General features: G+C 48.6%; 1 long non-coding RNA gene and 1 pseudogene across 2 annotated transcripts; both read right to left on the bottom strand.

Annotated features, from left to right (window-relative positions):
- Positions 1 to 6,774: 6,774 nt before the first annotated feature.
- LOC147362182 (uncharacterized) lies at positions 6,775 to 18,902 on the bottom strand. Its single transcript, XR_015136004.1, has 2 exons — positions 17,405 to 18,902; positions 6,775 to 7,636 (listed from the first exon to the last, which is right to left on the bottom strand). It is a non-coding gene; the product is annotated as an uncharacterized LOC147362182 (long non-coding RNA).
- Positions 18,903 to 20,305: 1,403 nt separating this feature from the next.
- Positions 20,306 to 23,428, bottom strand: LOC147362181 (small ribosomal subunit protein uS2 pseudogene; annotated as a pseudogene). Its single transcript, XR_015135989.1, has 2 exons — positions 20,585 to 23,428; positions 20,306 to 20,433 (listed from the first exon to the last, which is right to left on the bottom strand). The product of XR_015135989.1 is annotated as a small ribosomal subunit protein uS2 pseudogene (transcript).
- Positions 23,429 to 25,629: the final 2,201 nt, after the last annotated feature.

Below are 25,629 nucleotides of genomic sequence, written 5' to 3'. Positions count from 1 at the left end.
TAGATCTCACTGTGCAGAGAAGGCAATGGCAACCCACTCCAGTATTCTTGCCTGGAAAATCCCATGGACAGAGGAGCCTGGGAGGCTGCAGTCCCTGGGGTCGTGAAGAGTCAGACACGACTGAGCGACTTCACTTTCACTTTTCACTTTCATGCACTGGAGAAGGAAATGGCAGCCCACTCCAGTGTTCTTGCCTGGAGAATCCCAGGGACGGCGGAGCCTCGTGGGCTGCCGTCTGTGGGGTCGCACAGAGTCGGACACGACTGAAGTGACTTAGTAGTAGTAGTAGTGGGGACATCGAGGTGTCAGCGGGGCTGGGTTCCTTCTGGAGGATCTGGGGGTGTTCTTTCTAGGGGTCACCGCAATGCTCATTTGTGGGCCCAGCAGCCACTTCAGCCCCGCTCTAGCTCATGTCCTCACGTCTCCTTCACCAGCTGTGACCTTCCAGACTCCCTTTCAGACTTCTGAGGACCCTTGGGACTACATTGCACCCTCACCAGTAACCCAGAGGGCCTCTGGGTGTAGATCCTTTCTTTAATCACACCCACACAAGTCCCTTTTGCCATGTGAGTTAACAGCCACAGGTTCTGGGGATTAGGGCCTGGACGTCTTTTGAGGGAGGGAAACTGTTGATCACACTACTCTTTCTGCACAACTTGAGAAAAAATTACTTTAAACAATTGCGAAGTACCTTCACAACAGCTCAGAGTATAATCACCTACGATAGTATAATACACAGATAATAAAACAATTGGATCATAATGTGGGTCACAATAAATAGGCCTAGAAGAATGGTTTCCTAATTTTTCACCAGCGAGAAACAACGATCAGATTGTATTTGGGTGACACCTGTCAGGGTCGTTTCCTGAAGCATGAGGTCGGGGAGGGTGGGTGGGGTCTGCACAGACAGGGCTGAGCCTGGAGAGGTCCCGGTGAACACAGGCACAGAATCCAAGGGACAGCTAGGCCTCTGCAGGGTTCAGGCAGGAGGAGCCCGAGACATTAGGGTGGGAGCTGGGTGGGCAGGATGTGGCTGCGGGTGTGGGGGTCCCTGAGAAGCCGAGTCTTCTCACCACCTATTTGTGCAAGTGCCCACCCTCTCTAACTCCTAGTTCCCCCGTGATGTCCTGATCTACAGCGTCCATTCAACAGAAAAGCACAATGTGGTAACAGCAGCGTGGCAGGACTGCAGAGGGCGGTTCGGACCGCTGAGATCAAGAAGCACTTGAGAAAGAGCAGCGCTGCTGAGCCCGGAGCCCCGGGAGACTCCTTCCGCCCCGCCCCGTCGGTGATCCCCAGCCCCGGAGCTTCCCTCTCCGGTCCTCTGCTGGAGAGGGGCCCGGGCGCCCGCACGTCTGAGCCCTGGGCCCCGCGACCGAGCTCGGGTGTGTCGCCTGCGCCCTTTCTCCCGGTCCTCCTCTCCCGGTTCCCGAAGCGGCCGGAGGCCCAGGGTCGGGCCCGGGGAGGCGAGCGGGCGGGGACGCGAGGCCCCGTCTGTGGCCGCGTGCGGGGAGCGGGTGCAGTTTCTCCCCGCGGGGACGAGCCCGGTCGGTCGGAAGCCCTTAGCCCGGGAGAGGGGTCGCTGTGCCGCCGGCGGGATCCCCGGGTCCTCCACATCTCCGGCCCGCGAGGCATCGGAACCGTCTCTGGGGCACGGAGACCGACCCGCTCTCTCCTCGCCGCCTCCCGGCTTCTCGGGGCGCACCCGGCTCCCGGGTTCCAGCGGCGGCCAGGGGCCCGGAGCTCCTGTGGGGACGGGACCCCAGACCCCGCCCGGCCCTGGGCCCTCTGTGCTCGTCGCCTGCCCCGCGGGCCCGGATACCCTGTGCAGCCGGCCGAGAGGTAGCACCAGCCAGGGAGATGCGGCCGCTGGAGGCGTCGTCGGACGGGGACACGGGGCCGCCTCGGCTTCTGGCTCCGCCGGCCGCCCCGTCTGCAGCCCGAGGGCCGGGGGACACCAAGCGAGGCGGCTTGGCCGTCTGCCCGTGGAGCGCAGGGGCGGCCCCGAAACTACGACTTGGGGTCAACTGCACGCGCGCCGCTTCTTTGATCCATGTCTCTGGTGTGAAAGAACCCAGATTTCCCACCCTGGGCGGAAGAAAGGTTCTTTATAAATGTTTTGTAGAAGGCGTTCTTTCCCTGGCCAAAATAAGGCGGTTGGTGATTTGAACCGCCACCTTTACCCACACAGTTGGCGGTGAGCCTGAAGGGCAGGTCTGAGCCCGACCCTCTGTGGGTGCGCGGAGCACAGAACACGGCCAGCCTCGGCTGGTCATCAGCCGTCAGAGAGGCAGACTCTCAGGGCTGGACTCCAGCTCCAGGGCTGGGGCTGGAAAGGCGGCTGCTGTCCCTCTGGGAGCCTCAGCAGGTACTGACGACTTGATGGGCGAGGAACTGTGCCCAGCAAGTAACTGCTGCTCAAAACTCGATGGGCGCCAGCGCGCAGCAGAAAAGGGGGTACCTGACAGCACAGCTTCACTCCCTGCTGGAGGCTGGGGACACGCAGATGAGGTTGTTGCAGCAAAAATAGAAACGAAGTGTTTCCTCTCCTGAGAACAAGGACAGTGAACAGCGAAGCCTGGAGAAGAAACATGACCGGTCGTCAGAGTTATTCGCTCCTAGTTTTACTAACCTGTAGTGTCTGTAACCAGAAGTCCCCTAATCTACGTAATCTTCATCCTGCACCACATTTTTGCTCTCCCTACACCCTCTTGTAGCAGTCACCTCTTAGGGCTGTTTGCATTTCGGAAGGAAGGTGGCAGGCTGAGGGACCCGGGAGACCCCGGCTGTGTACAGTCTCTCAGGTCCCCCGGGTGGGGACAGGGCACTGTTCCTGGGGTGCTAGCCTGCTGTGTGCCCCCTCGGCCAGCTGAGGAGTAAAGCCGTCTACTTCCTCCAAAATCCCGTCTCCGTATTTTTTAATTGGGCATTGGTGGGCAGAGAAAGGCGAGATTTTGGCAGTAACAGGGTGGCCACCCATGAGTGGGAGGTGGGGGTTGGGGGAGCATCCGGTGGGGGGAGAACTTGAACCCCTCACACCTCAGGCAGCTTTTGGTAATTTGGGTTTTGTTTTTTGAGTATAGGGTTCATAGTCACAGCACGTAGCTCCATCACTCTGTTTTGGAATGGTGGTCCCTATGGGTGGGAGAATCCACTATAAATGGATAGAATAGCCCATTGCGTCTTATGTTCCATGGACCAAATTCCACTCCCAGATTGTGCTGGTAGGGCCTGAAAGCTAAAAATGGTTTTTATATTTTTAAATGGTTGAAAGTAATTCTTAAAGATAATATTTGCAGCATGAAAATTATATTCATTATACTCATATTCATCCAGATTTCATGGTCTATAAGTGTTTTCTTGAAACAGGCTCTTTCATGTACTTTTTATCTGTGGTGCTTCTTGGATACAATGACTGAACTGAGAGGATGCAACAGATGTCATATGGCAAAGCTCAAATACTTACTCTCTGGATCTTTATAGAAGTTTGCCCACCTCCACTGTAGAAATAGGGTAGGTTTTTTTTTTTTTTGGTTGTTGTTTGTTTGTTTTAACACATATGCTGAGAGCTATACTTTAGAAACATTGTGAATTTTGTTCCCATTACAAATTAATGTGAATTTAATTCACATTACATTGTGAATTTTGTTCTTGAAACAAACCTCCTGTAGGCAGATGTAACACTGGTTACATTGCTCTCAGTGATCTCAGCCAGAGTGAACACTGAGCCTGTGTACTCAGTTGCTACTCAGTTGCTAAGTTGTGTCTCTTTGTGACCCCATGGACTGTAGCCCTGCAGGCTCTTCTGTTTGTGGGATTCTCCTGGCAAGAATACTGGAGTGGGTTGCCATGCCCTCCTCCAGGAGATCTTCTGAACCCAGGGATTGAACCCGGGTCTCCCTCATTGCAGGTGGATTCTTTACCATCTGAGCCACCAGGAAAACCTCTCAGGAGAATGGTCAAGCTGAATCGAGCTCTCAGAGTGATGTTCACTCTACTTTCTGTCTCAAATGTCACCCCTTAATTGAATCTCCCACCCTTTTCTGCCTGGATTTGTCAAAGTTTCCATCTCTGCCTGACCTCTGCCCTCAAAGAGTCTCTCTGCATTCCTTCCAACCTATCCTTCCTACAGCAGAAAATGTAACTAAAAAAATAAAAACCGAAATCCTCCTTAAAACTTTCAGTAGTTTCTCACTACCACCAGGTCCAAGAGTCCAGGACCTTCCATGAGTGACCCTGGTGTTTCTTCTCACTCTAATCTCCCTGCCACCCTGGACTTCTTTTAGAGCCTGGCACCATACGTTTCCCCCGAGTCAAGGCTTTATATATGCTGTTTCTCCTGCCTGAGGAGCTCTCTTTCCTACACCTTGTTCCACCAGCTCCCCATCATTTCATCTTGATGTCCAATACTCCTTGTTCAGGGGAGTCTTCCCTAACCCTTCCATCAGCTCCCAGAGCACCTGCATTCACCCTCTGTAACATTCATCAGATTGCCAGTCCTTATGTAACCTCTGCCGGACTGAAAACTCTGCAAGAGCAGGGCTGTGTCTTGCTCAAGGTTCTTTCCTGGCTCTTCACAAGATTTGATTCTCGGTCACTGTTGATTGGATGGTTGAAGGATGAGTGATGGGGGTGTGCTGGGAGGGGCCTGGCTCTGCGATGATCTGGAGATGCCACACATCTTCGGAGGATTTGGAGACTGGAGTAGGTAATTGCTAACGTTCACCAGCTCTGACATGTATTAATCTTTAGGCTTACCCCCAGCCTCTTCCATTTGCTCCTAGATATTTGATTGAAGATTCATTGTACTGAACTTGAGATTCAAGATTAGGCTGTGGATGAAAGAGTTAAAAGTGACAGCTGCTTGGTAGACACATAAAACAATCTGCATAATTTCTGTGATCTTTCTCCAGTTACACAGGTCAGAGAATAGCCACCAAAATCACATAGTCATGCACTTGGCCATAGTTTCCTGGGTACCAAAGCACTGTAGCCAAAGAACCAAGTGTCGTCTCTGAAGGTCTAGGAACTAGCCATGTGTGGACAATGGAGAAGGTAACTTATGGCAGTCTTTATCTTCTGGTAAATACTGACACTGGAAAGTGATTGATGATCAACTGGCTTTAATTCCCTCACCCCAGGTCCCTCTGGGGGGACTAATCAATCAGGTTGAAACTTGTACTCTAGAAACACAAGGGGTCTTCCCCATGGGAATTTCACCTTATTCAAAGTTTTTTAACAATCTCTGAAATGGGGAGTATATGGGGCAAGACTCTGCCAGCCATGCCTGCAATTAAAATTTGAGACAGGGTTAAGATCTTTGCATGTGGCTTTTTATACGAGTGAATTCTCATTCCTATCTGTCCATAGATTCCAAGAGCACAATTAATGTTCCCTGAGTTACAGAAGTCAGTTCTGCATCATCTAGGATTAGGGCTGGTTCAAACCCACTCCTGTGGTTTAATTAATGTAAAAGCAACCTTCTGTAAAGGCCTATAGAACATGTGAAGTTTTCATGGTTTGCTGACTCTGTGACTAAAATCTGGGGGAAAGTCTCCCAGGGAGTTGTTTTCTTGCCGGATGTTTGATATTTCAAAGGGAGAGATTCAGGTCTGGACTTGTGTTTCCAAACAACAGTTGCTCTAATTAATGAAGCATTTATCAAAGGTGATGTCCATTATCATGATTGTTGGAAACAGAGTGATTACTGAATGACCACACACTTTACTGATGTGGAGTGGAAGTGCCCCAGAGCCACACACCAGGGCTGGGAGAATCTGCCCCAAGACAGGCGGTGGGAGGAGATCACATTCCCGTCTTAACGAGTTTACCATCCACTGAATGATCATTCTCACACAGCAGCCCAAGATTCCACATGAATGTTGAGAGGGTAACAGATCCAGGACCTACTAAGACCTGCACTAGTCCTACAGGTGCACAGAAAAAGGGTGAGCTCACTTACATGTGGCATCTTAAAAAAATAAATAAATAAAATAAAAAGCAAAGCACCAAGGTCCTCATTCCAGGGCACAGCTTGGTGTTTGCAGAAGGTGGGCTGTGGGGGTGTGTGAAGTAGGTGAAGGTCGTCAAAAGGCACAAACTTCCAATTACAGAAAGTCACTCATGGGATCATCATGTGCAGCATGGCAGCTACAGCTAATGATACTATTTTAAACAATTAATTTGTTATATTTGAAAGTTGCTAAAAGAGTGGATCTAAAAAGTCCTCATCACACACACACAAAAGATGTAACAATGTGAGACGATGGACGTGCGATGGACTCATCATGGTGATGATTTCACAGTACATACAGATATTGAGTCATTGTGTTGCTCATCCAAAATGAATATGAAGGGATATGTCAACTATGCATCAGTTAAAAAAAAGAAAATGGTGGAAGGATGATAAGTGCTCTCACAATTGCTGAGAAAGATGAAGCACTGAGCTTTGCCTCAGGGTCTGCAGTCTTCGCTCCTCTCAGTGATGTAAAGGATACTTACGGCCTTGGACGCAGCAGATGGGATAGGCCTGGGGTTCCGCGTTTCTCACAAGCTCCCAGGAAATGCCAATTCCTGCAGACCCCTGGCTGCATTTGAGTAGCAAGGTGTTAAAGCTCCTGAGGGTGGAGATTAGCTGGGCTGGTTTCTAAGGGATCCAGTTACACTTATGAGTACAGCACAGGGGCTTTTTTGGTCTCCATTTCTGACACTGTGAAATAGCTGCGGGGTGAGCCGAGGTGGTGTTTCCCTTGCAGAGAAGAGGAAAATGGCAACTTTCATCAGACTGGAAATGATGCTGTTTCATGTTCATATACCGATCTCCTCAGACAAATGGGGCCCACCAGCAAAGACCTTCAGAAATAAAGGCCAAAAGACCATGGTGACTTTTAAAGTATTATTTTGGAGTGCTATCCACAATGAATAAACTAGATTAAAGGAAATGATTTTATGTCACAGCTCAAGTGGTTCAATTGCCTAGGAGCTTTTTTTTTTAAGTTTTATCTTGAAAAAAAAAAAAAGTTTTATCTTGAACCCTCCTTGGAAGTGTCTACAATTACATGAGGGCTTGACGGAGTGTGTCACTGCTTGTTCAAAGCTCTGGTGGCAAATAAAATATACAATGACAGGAAGGACCCTTCACTACACTTGTTAAAATATGGAAGGGCCCTCCTTGGGAAGCTATACATTCTTGGTCACCATGAGGAGTAGAAAGTGAGCCTGTAGAAGATGAAGCTGGGCCACAGGAGAGGAGCCAGCCAAGCTCCCGCCCCTCTCAGCCCCTCTGATGAAGGCTCTGTCTGACCCCCAGACCCTCAGACACGCCTCCTGAGGGTCACAGCCGGTGAGAGGCATGGCGTGGGTCCCGGTGCTCTCCTCTGACCTGGGGGAGGAAGCGGTGGGCTCAGGAGAGACCCTGGGCGTGGAGTGAGGGCCCCGGCCCGAGGTGTGCCACACGCCGAGGGACACAATCTACCGGCTCCGCTGGTGTCGGCTTCCACGTGTGTAAGACGAGCGGCCCGGCTGCTCTTGGGTGTTTTCTTGATTCTTCAATGGTCCTTGGGCGTCAGCAAAATTGGTAGAAATCAGAAATGTGTTATCTCAGGCATCCCTGCTGACTCAGTGGTAAAGAATCTGCCTGCCAACGCAAGAGACCCAGGTTCAATCCAGAAAGATCCCACACACCGTGGAGCAGCTAAGTCCGCACACCACGACCATCGCTCCTGTAGAGCCCGGAGCCGCAACCCCTGACGCCCGGGCCTCCCAGAGCCTGTCTCTGCAACAAGAGGGCAGGGGGCTTTCTTGGAGTGAAAGCTGCTTCCCCACAGCACGCACAGTGCCTGAGATGAGAGCCAGATGGCCCTGCAAGCCTGACGGGGAGCCACAGCCTTCAGTCACCGTGCAGGTGAGCAGTGAGCACCTCCGGGCCTCAGAGAGTCGTGGAGAGTCGTGGGGCCTGGATTCCTGTCCTCAGGGAGCCCTGGGCCTAAGAGGGGCATCAGGCAAGACGGAAGTGCCCCACCATGTGGCACATGCTCACTGAGAAAAGGCACACAGGACCAGAAGAAAGACAAGGAGTTACGACACAGCCCGAGGGAGTCAGGAAAATCAGCAGAGCAGATGGTATTCAAGCCAAGGCCTCAAAGGCATGCAGTTCAGCAGCCAGGAATCCAGAGCTGGGGCCAGTGGTAGGTGTAACAGAGAGCAGGTTCCCCCCAGAAAGGCAGATGTGAAGGCAGAGCGTTCATCTCAACTCCTACATGATGTCAAAGACAGTGTGGACAGCGGGGTGGACGCAGGGGGTGAGGGCTGGCAGAGGAAGGGGGCAGGGGAGAGAGGGTGAAAGGCATTTAGAGCCTGGCCTGGGATGCCACTATCCTTCCTGGGAAGTGGGAGCCACTCAGATGCTGTGAGTAGAGAACGCACATGTTCAGAACTGCAGTTAACGCAGATCAGTTATCACAGAGAGAAAGCGAACAGGAGGGCGGAGAGGCTGCAGTCAGAGGGTGGTCAGGAGCCCAGCAAGAGCGCTGGTGAGAGGAGCCTAGACTAAACTCAGGAGGTGGAGCTGGAGGGAGGAAGCCCATCAGAGCAGGGGGAGGAGAAGGAGAGGGGATGGTAGGAACATGGAGAGCAGCTCCTGTGGAGGCTGAGGATCCTCGTTGTTTGGTGATGAAGGGAAGCTCAGAGAAGTCAGTCCCTGAAGGAGGAAACCTGAATCCTCATCCCTGTCCAGATGTTTGTTTGCCTACAGATGTTAGAAGGGTAAGAACCAAACAAAACTCAGGATAAGATGTGTTTCTTGTGTGAATTCTTAAAAAAAAAAAAAAAATCCTCTATCAATCACAATGTTTAAGTTGGAATCTAATTCACACATCATAAAATTTACTCTGTAAAATGTGCAGCTCCGTGATTCATCATCTGTGTCAAAGCTGTGCCACTATCACCGCTATCCAAGTCAGAGCACTTCATCTCCTCACAGAGAAAGCCACTACCCACCAAACAGGCACTTCCCCTTCCGCCTTCCCCCAGCTTTTGGCAATTGTCTGTGTGCTATTTGACCCTAGTGATTTGCCTATTCTGCATATTTAAAGTACATGGATTTGTACAACTGTGGCCACGTATGCTGGTTTCTTACACTTGGTGCTATGTCTTGGAGACTCATCTATGGCTTAGCACACAATTCATTCCTCTGTTTGACTTGAAAATTTTCCTTTCTAGGCCATTATAATACACACACACACGAGTTCTTTTCTTTTTAATTGTGAAAAACTCACAGAATACAAAATTACCATTGTCGGTCAGCCCACGTCACTAGGAACCGTCTTTGTGCAGGGAGGCTCTTTGCCTCACTGACCATGAGCCACCAGTGAGCACAGAGTAACCAGCCCTGCCGTGACAACCCTTCTTGGGACACTCCGTGCCACCCACCCAACCAGGACTCCATGCAGGCCTCCCCACGGTGGCCTAAGAAGAGAACTACATGGCAGGTGGGGAGAGGTGGCAAAGGAGAGAGACCAGGAGAGAGGAGAGCAGAGGTGGGTGGAGGAGCCACCCACGCTGAGCTCCTGTCTCAGTTGCGTGCCCGCCAGACCAGCCCTGCTCAACTTCTGGGATCAGAAATGGTCAGATGGCTGAGGGAGGTGTGACCACAGATGTCAGCAGCTTCAGCCAGACACCTGACAGTCTGCAGTGCAAACCTGCCAGGCCCAGCTCCACTCCCCAGGCCAGCTTCAGAGCCCCAGAGTCCCAGCCTCATGTGGGGGGCTTCCCAGCCCCATCCTCCAGAGCTCCACATCCCAGCTCTCAGGAGAGTCCTCTGATCTCCCAGGAGGTCATGTCTACTTCTGGTGTATGACAAATAGCATTAGGCTGGGACCAGTTGGAAGTGGCCAGAGTGAAATCAAGGTTCTCTGTATCTCCTCTGCCCTGGAAGTGCCCACTCTGTCCTATTCGCTCATGCCTGTTTTGTCCAGGTGTTCACTGAACACAGCCAGGCTGCAGGGAGGGGTTTCAGGGCACAGCAAGAGCTGCAGCATCTCACAGTGAGCAGGGCTGGCCACCAACTCACGTCCCACTCTGGGAGAGCATCACTGTGGGTCAGAAACTGACCCTCTGAAGGCACAGGTGACTGCTCCTGGATCACACAGGGCCCCAGAACTTAGGTTTGTCTTGTGACCTCTATAGCTGACTCTAAAGGTCAGGCCATCTAGCAAGGAGACATCTGGACCCTGGTAATCACAGTCAGGTTGGTTAAGTACAAAGCGGGTGGGGCCGGGCAGTGAGGACCGGGGTGGGGGCCACCTGCCTCTTCTGTTTCACACACCCACCCACCCCCAACCCCTCTCCTCCCCCCCCACCCCCGGCCCCACATTTCCCTGACCTTCTCCTCCTCAGCATGCTATCCACGTATTGGGCTTTCTTGGCCCAGACACAACAGAAGTGATCATTAAAGTACTCAGTATTCAGTGGAATAGTCACGAAGTGACTTCAAGTGTAAAAAGAAATAAAATTGAAAATAAAATCCACCCAGACTGTTAACGTTTTGGATGAGGTTAGTGTCAGAGAAGATCCTTGGGCTCCTGGTAAAGGTTGCCCTGAAACTCTGGCTCTGGAAGGAGGGAGAAAAGATGTCCTTTGGTGAATGTGACCTAAGCCTGGTTTGTGTTTGACCAGCTCATTGATTTGATTATTGGTCATCTTCACATTTTCTGAGCCCTGTTCTGCATCTGTTCCAGGTCCTCACAGGGCTCACAAGCTGGAGAGCTCATCGCAGTGTGCTTAAAGACTTGAGGGGTCCTGGGTGAGGCAGAAAATGGTGCGGGCAGAGCATGGGATCAAGACAGGCATCCTGGACCTGGTGAGGTCTGAGCCGGGTCTCCAAGGGTGAGTTCGGCAGGGCCTGGCTCTGAGCAGGACTCAAATACATGATGAATGACTAAATGAATGAAAATGGAAATCTTCCCCAAAAAAGAGCAAGACTGTCAGATTTTCTGTAACTGAGTCCAAGCTTGTACTGCTCACCTCATGACAGGCCAATAAATTGAGAGATGAGTCCTTGGGGCAAGGAACAGTGACTTTATTCAGAAACCCAGGACTCTTGTCTCAGGACCCATCTTGCCTGAGTTAGAATTCAGGCTTCCTTTATATTAATTCTCAAAGGTGGTGGGGGAGGAAAGTCAAATATTTCCTCATTCTGATCAGGCTCCAGACAGGATGTGTTAATGTCTGCCTCCCTGCCGTGATTCACAGGAGAGTCTGGTCAGGAAGTTTCCTGTGAATTAAACAAAGTTATTATTTTAGCTTGGTGCTCATTACCTGGGATGCAGGGCTCCCAGAGATGGGACTTTATGTACAAGCTTATAGCAACATTCCTTTAGTGGTTAACTCCTAATAGGTAGGATACAAAGGGTCCTTCTCTATGACGCTTTCAGGCCAAAGCTTGGAACTTCAGGGCACCCGAGGACAGCAGGAGAGGCCCCGCGCGGTGCCCATTCCACCCCTCACAGCTGTCTTGCTGACTAAGCAGCCTGTGTCTTGACTCCCGGGGGGCACCTGTTTGCCCTCTTCTCTCGGACAGTGCTGGTTGTAAGATCTAGATTGGGCTGAGGCAGAAAAGGAGAGACGACTTCAACGGAAGTAGGTGACCTTTATTCAGGCAAGGAGGGGCGGCAGTCGGCCAGCAACCCGGCTGAGCCTGAGAGGGATCAGGGAGGCTTCATATTTAAAGGGAGGTTTGTAGAAGCGATAAGGGAAACGCTAGTCAGGCAGGATGTTTTAGGTATTCTTTAGTTGAGATGGCATTTGTAGTTGGGCAGGGAGTGTTAAATCCTCTGGACAAGGGGTGATAAGTCCCAGGTAGATGCAACCAGCCTGGAGCATCAGGGCAGGACCTAAAGTTTGGTTTTGTTTTCCCGAAGTTAGATCACTTAGCAAGGGCCTCTGAGACTGCTGTTTCCTTTTCTAGGCCCAAAGACTCTTTCACTCGTCAGAAGCAACACTCACCTGTGCCCCTCCCTGATCAGGCACAAGCAAACCAGCTGCCCTCACCTGAAAGGGTGTTAGTCTCTCAATCATGTCCCTGTGACCCCATGGACCGTAGCACACGAGGCTCCTTTGTCCATGGGATTTTCCAGGTAAGAATACTGGAGTGGGTTGTCATTTCCTTCTCCAGGGGATCTTCTTGACTCAGAGATGGAACCCAGGTCCCCTACATTACAGGTGTATTCTTTACCATCTGAGCCACCAGGGACATGCATAAGAAACTGTTACCTCTCAAAACTGGGGTCAGAAGGTTGGGTGTGTGATTCAGGCTCTACAAGGCATTTCACATTCTCCTAGTATCTCCTCTTGTCTCCCTATGAAGCTCTTACATCTCAGGACACCTCTAACCAATACCCTCTTTTGATGGGAGCTAGTGCTCAGCGGTTAATATTTTCAGCCCAGAGAGACACAGCCTGTGCTTTAGACCATGGCAAACCCTCCCAGCTAGCCCCAGTCCATCCAAATCTCTCCTGTTCCTCAGATCCCATGGCCAACAGGCAGTCCCTGAGTCTGTTCAGCAGACAAGCTCCCACAGTGTCCAGAGCTGAGGCTTCTCCCGCCCCCGTGCCCCCTCGGCCCTGCACAATGAGCCCGCACTCCTGGGAATGGAGGGTCCCCTGTGCGCTTCTTCTGGGGCTGCTGCTGGGCCTTCTTCCTCCTTCAACCAGAGCAGGGAGCTGGCTCAGGCAGGCCCGTGATTAAGGGGAGGAGGGGACGAGCGGTCAGTCCCTCCATCTCCTGTGGGCCCAGCCCTGCAGGAGGAGGTGCTGGGGGCTGAGAGCGGGCTTGGCCTGCTCAGCGGTCAGGACTCGGGGCACATTTCAGGGAGGCTGAACCTACTGGGGAATGGTGACAATGTTGATGGTGACAAGCTGTTTCCATCTCTGTACAAGCTGGTCCAGTTCACCAAATTCTCTCAAAACTAACACCGGTATATAAACACTCTTCCTCTGGCAACAGGGGGTGGGCTGAGTGTTTTCCAGGAAACTCCTCGCTAACCTCTGGGAAAGATTCTGACAGAGTCTCTGATGATGCAACAAATGTCCGCTTTGGTTAGGAATCAACAAGGACTCCCTGTGTGGCACATGGATGTCGATGCTATGTAGCAGCCTCGATGGGAGGGGAGTTTGGGGGAGAAAGGACGCATGTGTGTGTTTGGGTGAACTGTTCCCCTTGGTGTCACTTGAAACTGTCACAACACTGTTTGTAAATGGGCTACACCCCAAATACAAAGCAAAAGTTAAAAAAGAGAACAACATGTGACCGAACACAAAGAGAAGACACTGGATGATTTGAACATTTGCTTCAAAAGTGCATTTTGGTAACACAGAAAGCTACAGTATTTTAAAATTCTAGTTTATGATTTAGAGTCTATGATATTTAGGTGACTGATCAATTGTTTAATACAGGCACTGATAAGAATACAGGCTAAAGGCTAACCAGTTTTAATATAAATTTCACACTACAGTCTAAAGCCAGGGCACATATGTCTATTTATCTGTCTCCCTCATTCCAACTCCCTCTCTCTATAGTTTTAAGATTTGTGTCACCAGTGAGCTCGCTCCAGCTCTCCTGCAACACACACCCTTCATTCTGTGGGAGAAGTGATAACACTCGTTTACACTAGTGTAAGTGAGGAGGTGACACATGGTGACAGAAAGAAGGAGACTGGAGGGGGCTTGGCCTGGCCTCGGCCTGGGGGCTTTGCCCAGATCCTCGCTCCCTCTCTCACTGCTGACCATAACAGGGGCATGGAGAAGCCTGTGAGGAGCCCTGGCCAAGAACCTTCATGCACGTCCAGCCATTTACATCGTGAGCATGGAGTTTTCTCAAAGATCTTCAAATTTCTGTTTTTTTCTGACTTCTTTAGTCTTCATTAGTCTTCTCACCAGGGATGTCGTTAACTAAATCAGCCTATATATTATTAATATTAACATATATCATTGATATATAAATATTATATTAAAATAACAATAGTACATAACATTTTATATTTATTTACATTATATAGGCATATACTTATGATGATGCTGTGAAAGTGCTGCCCTCAATATGCCAGTAAATTTGGAAAACTCGGCAGTGGCCACAGGACTTGAAAAGGTCAGTTTTCATTCCAATCCCAAAGAAAGGCAATGCCAGAGAATGCTCAAACGACCACACAGTTCCACTCATCTCACATGATAGTAATGTAATGCTCAAAATTCTCCAAGCCAGGCTTCAGCAATATGTGAACTGTGAACTTCCTGATGCTCAAGCTGGTTTTAGAAAAGGCAGAGGAACCAGAGATCAAATTGCCAACATCCGCTGGATCATGGAAAAAGCAAGAGAGTTCCAGAAAAACATCTATTTCTGCTTTATTTACTATGCCAAAGCCTTTGACTGTGTGGATCACAATAAACTGTGGAAAATTCTGAAAGAGATGGGAATAGCAGACCACCTGATCTGCCTCTTGAAAAATTTGTATGCAGGTCAGGAAGCAACAGGTAGAACTGGGCATGGAACAACAGACTGGCTTGAAATAGGAAAAGGAGTACATCAAGACTGTATATTGTCACCCTGTTTATTTAACTTATATGCAGAGTACATCATGAGAAATGCTGGACTGGAAGAAACACAAGCTGAAATGAAGATTGCTGGGAGAAATATCAATAACCTCGGATATGCAGATGACACCACCCTTATGACAGAAAGTGAAGAGGAACTAAAAAGCCTCTTTATGAAAGTGAAAGTGGAGAATGAAAAAGTTGGCTTAAAGCTCAACATTCAGAAAACGAAGATCATGGCATCCAGTCCCATCACTTCATGGGAAATAGATAGGGAAACAGTGGAAACAGTGTCAGACTTTATTTTTCTGGGCTCCAAAATCACTGCAGATGGTGACTGCAGCCATGAAATTAAAAGACACTTACTCCTTGGAAGGAAAGTGATGACCAACCTAGATAGCGTATTCAAAAGCAGAGACATTACTTTGCCAACAAAGGTCCATCTAGTCAACGCTATGGTTTTTCCTGTGGTCATGTATGGATGTGAGAGTTGGACTGTGAAGAAGGCTGAGTGCCAAAGAATTGATGCTTTTAAACTGTGGTGTTGGAGAAGACTCTTTAGAGTCCCTTGGACTGCAAGGAGATCCAACCGGTCCATTCTGAAGGAGATCAGCCCTGGGATTTCTTTGGAAGGAATGATGCTAAAGCTGAAACTCCAGTACTTTGGCCACCTCATTGGAAGAGTTGACTCATTGGAGAAGAATTGACTCATTGGAAAAGACTCTGATGCTGGGAGGGTTTGGGGGCAGGAGGAGAAGGGGACGACAGAGGATGAGATGGCTGGATGGCATCACTGACTTGATGGACATGTGTCTGCATTAGCTCCGGGAGTTGGTGATGGACAGGGAGGCCTGGCATGCCACAGCCAGGGAGTCATGGGGTCGCAAAGAGTTGGACACGACTGAGTGACTGAACTGAACTGACTGATGTTATAGTAAATTAAATTAATAAATATAAATAAACTAGCATAGCGATATGAGTATATATTACTCCTCAGAGGCAGACCTTTGCCTTTTATGCAGTCAACTCTGCCTGCTGATCATATTTTGTTTGCCAGAAAAAAATGAAGACTGAGGCCAGAATGAAAAGTGAGGGGAAGGTAGGCAGAGAAGACCCAACCTGAAATTACAGGGGAGGCATAATTGAATCACTCAAGTGAAACAAGAAGTGTGTTCCCGAGATCAGCCTGAAGCTCACATTCTTAGTGAGGGGAGCAGATTCGACTCCGCACCCAGCCCATGGGCACCTTCTGGGGTGGGGTGAGCGGGAGGGAGCCTCCTCTGGATGTCTCTCCACTGCCTCCTCCAGCTGACCTGCTCCTCCTCCCCAGGCTCTGCTGCGACCTGTGTGCTTTGCCTCCAGGAGGCCCGTTTCCTGCCCTCCACTGTTCCCCGCCTACCATCTCGCTTTCCTTGATTCTCTCGGCTGCCACCGACCAGACCAGACGGGAGACACAGGGATCACAAGACCATCCCCTGCGGCCCATGAGCTGCCCTCGCCCCGCCCTCCTCCTTTAGAGCTGGGTTAACGGGGTGCCTGGTGTTCATCACTGAGACTTTCCTCGCTCATAGTTTCTCCATTCCTGATGGTGGGATGCGCAGGGCAACTAAAGACATTTCTGAATTTCCCTGAATGTGCATGCTAGATGAACCTAGTTTGCTTATATCAGAATCATTTTGTTCTAAAAAAATATTTTTATATTCCTATTTAAAACCACTGGAAAACCTCCAAACAGGAAATGGTGACACCTCAAAGTCATACTGTTACATGACTAAGGCAAGTTGTAAAACAACACACATTATTTGTCTAACTGAACTAAAAATGAACCTATATTATCTGTGTAAATAAATATATATTTGAAAATGTTTTTTAAAAAGCTGGAGCAATATATACAAGTGAACCACAGATACTTTGATAAGGATGAAAGAGAAATTCTACTTTTACTCTAAATTATCGAGTTTTTTTGTGTACTTTTAACTCAGGAGGAACTTGAACAAGAGTGTATATTGTTTGTATTTAAATAAATACTTTACATACGATTGTACCGAACCAGCTTATCATTAAAAACCGGACCAATGTATTTCAGAGTCAAACAAATGATAAGCTGCATAGAAGAGAGTGAATACCTGCTGAAGAGTTAGGGACAGAAAGAGCACACGAGCAGCACAAACAGTGAAACGCTGGCTGCACGCTGCTGTCCCCTCCAGTCACTGGGACGTTTCCTGAATGCTTGCTGGGTTTAAGGCAGCCTGGAAGTCAGTCACCTGTCCAAGGCAAGTCTGAATTGATGCCAGGCCCATAGTAAAAATAGGTTTTAATTAGTATCTCTCAGAGGTAGAAAATGCACACTGTATTCTCTAAACTTCTTTTGGCCCGTTCTATAATGGATTGTTCCACTAAAAACAAAACACTCAAACCAACATTAAAAACCAACCTTTTGGTGTACCTGAAAGCTTTTGCCATTTTAGAGCTTTCTCTTTTGCTGTCATCTCTTAAACATGTAAAATAAATACAGTCAAGTCCCCTCAGGAGGGGCCACTCAGGGAGCTCTGGGCCTCAGTCGTTCCTAGCAATAAAAGTGGCAAAGAGCAGTTTTGCTCCAGAACTCTCAAGGCATTTTGGTGTGGGATAATCGGGACCCGTGGAAAGCACATGATAGCCTGATACTGTTTCTTACATCTGCCACAGCTCCGTGATTTCCAATATCTTACTTTCTGTAACAAAAGATTGAGAATGCTCAGGAGAGAGCATAAATATAACTACATACTCGTTATAAATAGCATATAAGTAGAAAGTATAGTCATGTGAGTCTAACTTACCTTAATATCCTAGTTCCTGTGGCTCTCAGTCCATAAGGCTCAGACTACATTCCTCGGGCACCTCTAAAGATTGGACAGTAGGTGGCGCTTTCAGCCTGTTTGAAACAGTCCACGGGCTTTGGCTTGTATACTTGCTTTTTAACTGTTTTACCACCATTGCACAGAAAACAGAGTAATTTGGTACATAAGTGTATGAAGTCCAGATCAATGTCATTGGAGCAATTCCAGAAGAACACAAAGCCATATAACTGATCTGTAGGAAGCATTTACAAATATCCACAGAAAAGACTTTACCTCTCCGTAGATCCAAACTGAAAACAGAAAGTGAAAGTCACTCAGTTCTGTCCGACTCTTTGGGATCCCTTAGACTGTAGCCCGCCAGGCTCCTCTGCCCATGGAATTCTCCAGGCAAGAACACTGGAGTGAGTTGCCATTCTCTTCTCTAGGGAACCGTCCCAACCCAAATTATCCAGTAATAAAACGCTTTTAGGGTTTGTGTCACAGATGCTCTTTGCTACTTTGATTCCTGGTAATGACAGAATCTCAGACTGACCTGGGACCCGCCCTAAAGTAGTTTGTGTCCTGTGACCCTGGTCAGACACATAGACTTTAGTTCGGTTTTCTTGTGTGGGGACAATTTGACCTAGCTGCTCACAAGCGAAAAGCAAACTGCTAGACCTTAAAATGTTCCAGTAGAGTACAGTCAGGTGCTCTTGATTCTAGGTACTTCAAAGGATGCTTTTAAGCCTTGTCAGCCAGCAGCTTCTCTTGATTCTGAAAGCTGGGTTTACTAGGGACCGGCAGCAGTGAAAGTGTGATGAAATCACTGCAGCGGTGTTGTGCTTCAAAGCACAGGGTCTGTACAGACCAGGAACAAAGATAAAATATTCTGAAGGGGTGAATCCAGGGCATTTACTCTTATCTGAACAAAAGCTTGTGCACAGATGCATTTTATGCATCACTTCAGGGAGGCCACAGGCTCCCTGGGCTCTCCAAATCCCTCAGGTTAAGAGCTTCTGGCCCGGGAGTGAAAGAAAGTAAAAGCCAGCCCTTCCATCTTCCCCATTCCGACCTCTGGTCCCATCGCATTCCGACCTCTGGTCCCATGAGAGGGACGGTGGACGCTCAGCGCGCTGTCCCAGCCGCATGGCTGCCAGAGGAGTTACAGGAGCAGACCTGCCCAATGGCGCCGCTGCTTGCTGCCTGCTGCCGGGCGCTGTGAGAAGGCCCCAAGGAGATCTAGGAAAAGCAAAGGGGAGTCCAACTCAGCAGAGCAGCCCCGAAGCACAGGGAGTTAAAGAAACAGGAAGCACGAGTCAGGTCAAGGAAGGACCCCTTTCTGAGGGCTGCGCTGAGAACGAGTGTGGCTGAAGCGTCCTGCTCCCTCCGCATGGGTCTCTGCGTCTGCAGGCACTTCCGGTTTGCCTCACCGTGAGCAGCGGCTGCTGGTCAGAAGGCAGATCTTTTCTACCATCAATAAACTGTCTTTTCCCCGCTGTCAGCCCTGCAATCTGGCACTATATGCTCCTTGTTCCATTGGAGCTAACACTTCTGTAAAAGGAGATCTAACTGTCAAGAGTTCAAAATTCCAGGGGTCTGTAGAGTCCTGCCACCAATTCACCCCCCAGAGTTGTGTTTGAATCAGGTAAAAACGCTCATTACAGGCTTAGGATTGAGGATACTAAAGTGAGAACATGAATAAATTTAGAACGTTTGGAAAGTCTGATTTTAAAAGTATTTGTTTATCTTTAAAGTCCAATAAGAAAATTTTACTCTTGCTTATTTTGTCTGAGGAATAAACATGGAAAGATACTGAAAAAAAAAAGCTACGAAATTTGAGGCTTTGAAGAAGGGAATTAAAAGAGAATGGGTCTCATGAAGAGTAACTCCTTTCAGATGGAGAAGCTGAGAGGAGAAAGAAATTGATTTAAGAAAATATCTTACTATTAGAGCTGAGGCCTTCTGCCATTTAGTCAAATTTTCTTTTCTGCATGCAGGGTCACCTTATACAGACTCGTACAGACACACAATACAGCTACCATCTCCACTGATATGCAGAGGGGGTGCCCTGGCCACCGCTTCAGACCACCTTGTGGGCACTCAGGATGCTCAGGACTCTGTCCTGTGTGTGTCTGGGAAGTGACTCCTAGGAGGTCCATCCACTGAGCCGAGTTCCACTCTGTTTTGAAGCAGCCCTTTAAATCCCTGAGGCCAGCGCCCCTCTCTCATCACATAAAATGTCCCCCCGTGTGTCACTGCTCCTCATCAACATGGCTGCTGCTTTTATAATCAGTCTTCAGATATGGTCACCTGATTCTATTATTTTTTATTATGCTGAAGTCAATCAAGTGTCTTATATCTTACTAGCATATTAATATGTCAGATTCAGAGAAATAATTCAAGTATGAAGCCAACTGATTATCCTCCTATCCATATGAAGTATAAATATAATTTCTGGGAGATGGTGAAGGACAAGAAAGCCTGGTGTGCTGCAGTCCATGGGGTCGCAAAGAGTTGGACATGACTAAGTGACTGAACAATGATAAAATATTATCTCAATTGATAATGAATGTACAGTGCATAGGGAAAAGTGGGAGAAAAGTGGTTTAAAAATTGGATCAAGCTTATCTGGTAAAATTAGCAGTTGCAAATATTGTTTGAGGGAAGAACATAATGAATTATGAAAATTTCCTCTTATGTGAAAGGAAAAAAGCAAAAGTCACAGAACATTCTCAAAGTAGACATATTTATTTATTTAGAAACTGCTTATTTTCTGTGAACCAATTTCCATTTTAAGAGTTTGTGGGGTTTCCATAATGGCTCATGGTAAAGAATCCTGCCAATGCAGGAGACATGAGTTCAATCCCTGGTCCAGGAAGATCCCATGTGCCTTCAGAGGAACTAAGGCCGTGAACCACAACCATCAAGCCTGTGCTCCACAGCCTGGGAGCCACAGCTCCTGATCCCATGCTCTGCCACCACTGAAGCCTGGGGGCCCTGGGGCCCACGCTCCATAAGAAGAGAAGCCGCTGCAACAAGAAGGCCAGGCACCACAACCAGAGTGCTCCCTGCTCACCGCAACCAGAGCAAACCTGTGCAGCAGCAAGGACCCAGCACAGCCCCCACCCAAGAAAAGAGCCTGTGAAAGAACAGCTGAAGCCCACGCAGTGCTGTGCCTACCCGTCCAGTGGCCTGAGCAGCGGGCGCTGCAGGCCAGCCTTCTGGCGTAACTGCGGAGTAGGCAGCGAGCTTGCCTGCCTGCCTGTGGACTAGGCCAGCACCTCAGATCCAGTAGCGTTGCACTCAGCTGCTGAACTGACCCATTCACGGTGAAGTCCTCCTTGGTCACAGCTTGCTCAGCTGCCACCTGCTCTTCCCTTTTAATCTCTTCAGAATCTGCAGATGTGGAGATCAGGCACGACCTCCCAAGAGTGTTCACAGGAAAGGATGCCGCGCACCGGCAGAACTTCCCGGGTGAGCATCCGCCAAGTCAGACCCACCGACTGAGCTCCCTGGTTGCCGGGAATGGGTGGTCTCCAGAGTGCAGATGAGAGTCCGTGTCACACAGACCGATGGTAAGAAGTTCACATACATGCCTCTGTGAGAGGCTGGCGGTCAGCCCAGGGATCGTAACTACCAGGAGTCTTAGCTCCTGGAAGCTGCCTGGGTCTGGTTAGTGGAGGCTCCAGGAGCAAAGCAGCAGCAAACTGCAGCTCAGCTCGCTGGCGAAGGTTCCTGGAGGACGCAGCAGGGACAGTAGCTGGGTTTTCAGTGGCAACGATGGCATGAGCTGCCTACAGAAGCTTCTCCCAGGTTCTCTTCGGATTCCTAATGTGGACGCCGCCACTTTTCCTTCTGTAGGTGTACTGCTCCATTGGGAAGTAAAGGTTGGTGCCACCTAAGAGGGCCCCTGCTGCAAGGAACGTGATGACGTCGTCCTTCATTTGCCGGACAGCAAGGACCCAGGATAATGTAAAAGATTCACTTCACATTATGACAAGAATCCAGACAGTGCCGTATGGACCACTGTCTGGGTAGTGTGGGAAAAGCCTGAGAAGGTGTTTTAGAGAAGCCAGATAATCTTTCTGATAAAACAAACTTGACTTTCATTCAGTTTGTAGAAATAAAGCTGTGAGTTTTGTTCTTTAGAGGTTTAAAATTTTTGGTAACGTCTTGGCATTTCTGAGAAACTCAGAATACATGTACAAGGCTCAAGAACCTAAAAATATAAAATAGTTCATATTACATTGTTCTTCCTACCCCTTCCCTTCTTGTCAAGTCCTTGCTGCTTCCACAGTCAGCCACGTTTTTGTTTCTCAGGGATAGCTTTCAGAGGTGTATTTTTTTTTTCTTCTAAGTATTTGTTTGGCTGTGCCTGTGGGACCTTTTCCATGAGAACTCTTATCTGTCGCATGTGCGTTCTAGTTTCCTGACAAGGGATTGAACTCGGGCCCCTACAATGAGAGTGCAGAGTCTTAGCCCCTGGATCAGGAGAGACGGCCCAGAATGCCATTTTATGGATACACAAGCAACTATGACTATCTATTTCTTCTTCACTCCACATGTGGTGCTAATGGTAAAGAACCCACCTCCCTGTGCAGGAGACACAAGGGACTCAGATTCAATCCCTGGGTCTGGAAGATCCTCTGGAGCAGGAAATGGCAACCCACTCTAGTATCCCTGCCTGGAGCATCGCCATGGGCAGAGGAGCCTGGTGGGCTACAGTCCATAGTGTCACAAAGTGTGGGACATGACTGAGTGACTGAGCACAACCACATTTAAAACCATACATGGTCGCACACTGTGCACAATGTTTTATGTATCTTGCTTATATTCAGCTGACACTATCTTGGGGAATATTCTCTCTTGGGACACTATTTTCCACAAATCAGTCCACTGAATAGATGATGTACTATAATATGCTTTACTGGTCCACGTTGGAATAAACACTAATATAAAATGACATCTTGACATCACAATAAACAATGTAATGCATAACCTTAGCCTAATTTATTCCATTGCAGGAAAATGTATAAATTTCTAATGCATATGGAATTTCTACAAATCTAATGGATTTGTAGCCTGAAGTATTTCCAACTGAAATACAGCATCTGATAGGATGTTGCTCGTAAACTAGCACGTTGCTGGATTCCCCGCCCCACTCCCGAGGAGCTATGCAATGATCATTTCTCTTTCCTTAAGACTCGACCTCTCCTCTCCCAGATTTCTCCCTGATCTTTTTTCAAAAACATTCTCCAACCTCTTCTATCCTTGTGACTTCTCTATAATCTGCTCCTCTTCTTAGCACTGTCCTTCATTCTCACGCCCTCATTGCCTGGCCTGGTCTCTACCTGCCATCTCAACATTGCCCATCATTGCTCCACCCACTCCCCTAGAGACGGTATCAATATGGCCAGATAGATGGTTGAGTATAGAAAAATGGTTCATGGATGATACTGAATCACTGAGCCTGGATGAGAAGGAGACATCCACAGGGGAGTCTAAGGTAGCTGGGGAAGAAGGAGAATTTAGGTTTTATCTGTGGTCTTCATTCAGGGGAAGATGCTACAGAGCCCACCAGGGAAGGAGAAGTCAGAGTCAGAGGTAAATACTTGGGAGGTGGTGTCCAGAAATTCCAGCAGGAGCTCTGGAGAGAAGAGTGAGGCAGAGTGCCTGCTGTGAGGCTGCTGTGAGTGTCGGGCAGGGACACACACGGGGCAGCAGAGAAAGGAGCAGGAAGGTGATAACAGGCTTCCCGAGGGAGGGAGGGTGTCATGGTGATAGTGATGTGCACACAGTTACACATGTCATGGAGATGAGGGAGGACGGAAAAGAGCCAGTGAGAGGGGAGGGCGGATGCAACTAATACATCCTGTACACTGTTTCCTGAGAGGCCAAGAGCAGAGGCCGAGAGAGAGGCTGAGCCAGAGCACAGGACACAATGAAGGAGACATCAGTTCAGTTCAGTTGCTCAGTCATGTCCGACTCTTTGCGACCCCATGCATCGCAGCATGCCAGGCCTCCCTGTCCATCACCAAGTCCCGGAGTTCACTGACACTCACATCCATCGAGTCAGTGATGCCATCCAGCCATCTCATCCTTTGTGGTCCCCTTCTCCTGCCCCCAATCCCTCCCAGCATCAGGGTCTTTTCCAATGAGTCAACTCTTTGCATGACATAAACATAAAAGTTGATAAATAAAAACATAGGTGTTCAAGTCAAGATTTTGATAAAACGCTCTTTTAAGGAATACAATTGGGATTTTAAGGAACTCCTTTTAAGGAATATAGAAATAAAATTGCAGGTGAGATATTAACTCTTAGATGATGATTCACAAGAATGACTCCCTTGCCTAAAGAGTGACACCATCAGAAGCAATTCTGTGCAGAGGTGAGCAGGGAGACAGCACAGCACCGTGGTGGAGACACGTGGTCGATGGAGACACTGGGCCTTCACGGGAGGAGGGGGTTCCTGAAGACCCCGCACGCCAGTGTGCCGACAACATCGAGCAGGAGTTACTTGAGCCATTGAGAGTCACTGTACTTGAAGGGGTTTTTGTTTAAATATAATTTTATTTCTTTTGGCTGCCCTGGGTGTTCTTTGCTGCCTGCAGGCTCTCTCCACTTGTAGCGAGCAGGGCCTGTGCTCTAGTTGGGTGGTTGGGCTTCCCGCTTTGGTGGCTCCTCTTGCTGTGGAGCGCTGGGCTCTAGGATGCCTGGGCTCAGTCTTGGCGGTGTACAGACTTAATTTCTCTGTGACATGTGGGATCTTCTGGGGACCAGAGATCGAACCGGTGTTCCCTGCACTGCAAGTAGATTCTTAACCACTGGACCACCAGGGAAGCCCCTGTACTTGAAGTTTTCATTGGAGCTACCTAAAACATGATAAACGTGATCTCAGCAAAAGGGGGAAGGAGCAGTGAGTGCACGGCCTGCCTTCCACCAAAGAGAGCCTGCTGGGTTTGCACAGACCCCTTTCCGTTTCTGAATCGCAGTTGTCATTTACTCACTTCCTCTTTTTCCACCTGAAACCCACACATCTCTTAAATTCTCCAAGCAATCTTCCTGGTGGCTATCTTCCATGGAAGTAGAATTTCTAGGCAAAAGATTCTATGCAATCTTTCTATGTGAATATCAGAAGAAGGTGAACATTTTGTTTGAGGTTATGGTTCTGGAAATTCAGAATTAAATATGTTTCAGCTCACATTGGCGAAACCTGCTGTACCTGGCCTCAGCCTCCTGTATTTTAGCTGGCTCAATGGTGTCATTAAGGTCCTGGGATCCCTCTAGCCCCTCAACTACTGCATCCAGCTCCTATGGCCTGGCAAAAAAAAAAAAAGCTCTCTGGTACCATTAAGATCCCCGTTGATTGCAGATCCTGTGATCTTGCTGGTGCCTTGACTTACTGCAGCTTCCTAAGTCCTTACCTAGGATTTGTTGGCATAAAGTTCAACCAGGAAAAACAGAAAACAAAACCTATTTTAGTGTGTCTCTTGATATTTGGTTTTGTTTTTACATTTGCAAGAGCAAAACAGAGAAAATGAAGCAAAAGGTACTTTCAAACATATGTGGTTAACTGATTTAGAATTACTGATTCAAAGAGTGTCTATAAAAATAAAATGTGACTTCCACTTCCAGCTTTAAGAGGAACAGTATCTGAACTTCCTCACCTGGCACTGGTAATTAGAAAGCTGAACAAAATACTGGGAACAACTGTTTACAGATCCTGGACAGCAGGCCATGCAGGACTAAGTTCCTAGAGTGAAGATGCATACACAGATCCATCTGCAGACTCCTGGCTGTCTGCCTTCAGGCAATTTCCATGCTGCAGGTACAGGGAGGGGAACCCAGATGCAGCCCAGGAAAGCCCTGATCTGAGAACACAGGTGAGCCAGGGAGGCACAGAAGATGATATGTGTGGGGCAGGGGATTGAAAAGAAACAGCTACTCAGACAGAAAGAATGATTCCAAGTGCCTAATGAGCCCGCTGAGTCTCTGTCATCTGATCACACACAGGTGAAATTCCACAAGGATGAGCAGGAACAACTTTTGAGGAAAGAATGGTTACTGGAGATCTATGCATTGAGTGGGACTGGATGCCATGATCTTAGTTTTCTGAATGTTGAGCTTTAAGCCAACTTTTTCACTCTCCTCTTTCAATTTCATCAAGAGGCTCTTAATTCTTCTTCACTTTCTGCCATAAGGGTGGTGTCATCTGAATATCTGA

Source organism: Bos grunniens, chromosome 11, assembly GCF_055505025.1.
Source record: "Bos grunniens cultivar Pamir isolate PY7600 chromosome 11, Bosgru_T2T1.0, whole genome shotgun sequence".
Taxonomy (NCBI): Eukaryota; Metazoa; Chordata; class Mammalia; order Artiodactyla; family Bovidae; genus Bos; species Bos grunniens.
Note: the sequence above shows the minus strand (reverse complement) of the source record. Positions and strands in the feature narration are given on the sequence as shown.